The 4032-nt window shown below is 40.4% G+C and overlaps 1 non-coding gene across 1 annotated transcript; it reads right to left on the bottom strand.

Moving 5' to 3' along the window:
- Positions 1-200: 200 nt before the first annotated feature.
- Positions 201-304, bottom strand: LOC130972646 (small nucleolar RNA R71). The gene has a single exon (XR_009083810.1). It is a non-coding gene; the product is annotated as a small nucleolar RNA R71 (small nucleolar RNA).
- Positions 305-4032: the final 3728 nt, after the last annotated feature.

Below are 4032 nucleotides of genomic sequence, written 5' to 3'. Positions count from 1 at the left end.
CACAAAATTCCTGAGAATTTGCGACACTGTGAAGTCCAATGGAGTCCAGGAAGATGCCTATAAACTGCTCTTGTTCCCATTTTCACTTAGGGACAAGGCAGCTAAGTGGCTGGAATCATTCCCAAGGGGGAGCCTAACAACCTGGGATGAGGTGAAAAGCAAGTTTCTGGCACGTTTCTACCCCCCCACAAAAGGTCAATAGGCTTCGATCTGAGGTTCAGACTTTTAGACAACAAGATGGTGAAACTCTCTACGAGGCATGGGAGAGGTTCAAGGATTTGACAAGGAAATGCCCACCAGACATGTTCCATGACTGGGTGCAATTGCATATTTTCTATGATGGACTTTCTTATGAATCAAGGAAGGCTGTAGACCATTCATCAGGAGGTTCATTGAACAGGAAAAAGACTGTGGAAGAAGCCATTGAAGTGATTGAGACAGTGGCTGAGAATGAGTACTACTATGCTTCAGAGAGACACAACACTAAGGGAGTCATGGAGCTGAACCATGTTGATACAATTCTAGCCCAAAACAAGGTGTTTGCCAAGCAACTAGCAGAGCTCACCAGGAAATTAGAAACAAATCAAATGGCTGCAATACACACACAAGATCAAGAGGAAGTAAGCACTGGAGGAGGTGATTGGGAAGAGGCCAACTATGTGGGAAATCAACAAAGGCAACCATATGATCCACATTCCAACACTTACAACCCAGGCTGGAAAAACCACCCAAACTTTGGGTGGGGAAACCAGAAAACCCAACCACAAAACCACAAAACTTACAACCCCAACCAACATAACAATTCCACATACCAAAACTCCAACCAAAGATCATACCAAGCCACACAAAACACTTACTCCCAACCACCATATCATGGCCAAAATAATCAACCTGCCCAACCTAATCCGAACCAACAATTTCAAGATCAATTAAACAGGATAGAAGGAATGCTTGCAAACATGGGTCAGGACATAAGTGAGTTGAAAAGCTTTAGGGATGATGTGAGATCTACCTTAAGGAACCATGGTGAAAAACTCAAGAGGATGGAGTCTCGAGTAGGAGAGCTATCTCAACAGGCCCCCAAGTCAACTGCAGTGTTCCCTAGTGACACAGAAAAGAATCCTAAAGGGGAACAAAAGGGAGTGAGATGGGAAGAATGCAAGGCCATCACCATATTGAAGGAAGTCTCAGAAGAAGAAGGAATCAGACCCTCAGAACAGGAGCCAGAAATCTTGAAGGAAGGTGTAGAAGAAGCTAAGCAGGAAAGTGAAACTGAGCAAGCCAAGGAACTGCAAAATAAAGGCATGCTGGAAACATACCAACCAAAAGCACCATTTCCTCAGAGGTTAGGAGGAGGTGAAAAAGGGAAAACATATTCAAGGTTTTTAGAGACATTTAAGTCTCTCCATATCAATATTCCCTTTCTTGAGATTCTCCAGCAGATGCCTACACATATCAAGTATTTGAAGGAATTGCTGAGCAAGAAAAGAGTTTTGAAGGGAGGACAAACTGTAATAATGAACAAAGAATGCAGTGCCCTCATCAAGAAGGACATAGTCTCTAAGAAAACAGACCCAGGAAGTTTTCATATCCCCTGCATCATAGGGGAAACAAAAATTGACAGAGGATTCTGTGATCTAGGAGCTAGCATAAATGTGATGCCTCTGACTCTTATGAAGAGGCTACAACTGAATGAGGTGAGATCCACTGATGTAATCATACAACTGGCTGACAAAACTCAGAAGCAAGCTGAAGGGGTAGTTGAGAATGTGCTGGTGAAAGTGGGAAATTATTTCTTCCCCACAGACTTTGTCATTTTGGACATGGAGGAAAGCTACCTACACCCTATCATTCTGGGAAGGCCATTTCTAGCCACTGCTAGAGCGCTCATAGATGTAGAACAAGGAGAGCTAATTTTGAGAATACATGATGAACAGTTCATTTTCCATGTTTTCAAACCTGCATCTGAGCCTGAACCAGAACCTGAAAAGCCTAAGGATGATAGTAGCTATCTGTGTTTGGAAGAAAGCAACCCAGCAGCTGAAACTCTGAAACAGTCCTTGGGAGGCAAACAAGAATTGCAAGAGTTAAAGCCACAAGAATCAATAGAAACAGCTCAGAAGGATCCTCCTGGCATAAGGGTCAATGAAGAAATCCTCAAGAGAGAGGGAAGAATTGTAAAGAAATTGCCAAGAGGGTGGAGAAACAAGAAAATTCCCACTGAAGGTTTCTCTCCGGAAGATAAAGTGATATCAAGTCATTATCTGCCAATCCCACCTGGCCTCAAAACCATTCCTTCCCAGCTCCCTCAAGTGTTCACAATCAGGAAAGTTCTTTCTATGGAACATTTGGAAATCATGAAGGAATCAAATGGGGACGTTTTCATAGTGAGAGGAGAGGACATCAAGCACTACAATCCACCCTAACAAGGGACAACCATCAAGCTAATGACATTAAAGAAGCGCTTGTTGGGAGGCAACCCAACCTGAGGTAATACTCCCTTGCTGTTTCTTTTATTTGTTTCAATAAAAAGGTGAAGTAGTTTCTGTGCATTGCAAAGAATTAAGTTTGGTGTTTCACACCAAACAATGAATTCGTGGATCAATAATTCAAAGGGGAATGTGTGACTCTAAGTTTGGTGTTCCACCATACAGATCAACTGAACACAACAACCTTTGAATTATATGAAAGGAACAACCATTCTAAGCAATCACAGAAATGCTTAAAATCCTTAGCAGCAACTTCATTCCAAGGAGAATTCAAGGATTCAAAGAGCAGAGGAGTAAGTAGGAGACTAAGTTTGGTGTTCACACACCAACTTAAGACTCAGACACTTGCCCATACATAGTTGAGCTAACCATTCAAGTGCTTGAGAAGCAAACAACTTCATCACTCTTTACAGGAAAGGAAACAAGGATCTTAGAAAGAACATGAAGCAACAACTAGGAGAAGAATGAGAAATCAAATTGTTTCCTGGCAACAAAGAGAAAACAAGAAATTTCACAAGGTGGTGTTGTTCCTTGACCATTCTTTAAAAGGCAAACAAAAGCATGGTTGTTCTGGTTTAAACTGTAATTGTTGAATCTTTCTGGAATGTGAAGTTTTTAGTATGAGTGTTGGTTTACTGCTTTGAATAAAGTGAATGCCTAGATGTTTGGATATAACTTCACCTTCTTAAACAAATGCTTGCCATGCTTGTTCTGTTTCCAAAAATAAAAGAAAAGTTTGAACAAAAGTAACTTGGCTCAATTAGTGACAAATCAAGTAGAATTAAGTGGTGGTATGCATGCTTGATTGTTTAGTCAGATCACTGGAAATTGAGTGTAGAATTATCATTTTTGTGTAGAAGTTTGAATACTGTCTATGGATCTTGATGAATAAATGTCTTTGGCCATGAAAAAGAAAGAAAAAGAAGAAGAAAAAGCCACTGAAAAAGGGCAACCAAAAATAAAAAAAAATTGAGAAAATAAGCTAGGCACCAATGGTTTGAACTTCTGAGACAAATGCCTGTGGTGTTTATGTATTAAGGATATGCTTGGATGAATAGGTTCTGAGGAGTGTTTCAACACTTGGTAACTTGGGTTAACTAACCCGGGATTATCAACCAAAAGTCCATTATCAAGAGCAACCTAAATACAAAACATTTAGTCACACAAAGAGGTGCTGGGCACCAATGTCTCAAGAAGAAATGTGAACTAAAATGCCTGTAGTGGATATGTGTAGTGCACTGATAAGAAAAAGAAAATGCCAAAGGCTTGTGCAACACATGACACTGAGCAAACAAGGAGCAAAGGAGCTCTAAGAAAAAGAAAAACAAAGAAGGGAAAAGTGCCAAGGACATAAGAATAACAAGAGGCCATAGCAGTGTTTGATGGATGCAATGAAAAAGTGATAATCTTGCCTGATAAGAATGAAAAAGTGATGCTGCAACTTTCTGCATAAAACCCTTCTGATGAACTTCAAATGCTTGCTAATATAGCCAATGTAATTACTTTCTGTTTCATACTTTCTTCTCAAATAACTCAGGACTTG

The sequence above is a fragment of the Arachis stenosperma genome, chromosome 3, assembly GCF_014773155.1.
Source record: "Arachis stenosperma cultivar V10309 chromosome 3, arast.V10309.gnm1.PFL2, whole genome shotgun sequence".
Taxonomy (NCBI): Eukaryota; Viridiplantae; Streptophyta; class Magnoliopsida; order Fabales; family Fabaceae; genus Arachis; species Arachis stenosperma.
This window is presented reverse-complemented; position numbering and strand designations above follow the sequence as displayed.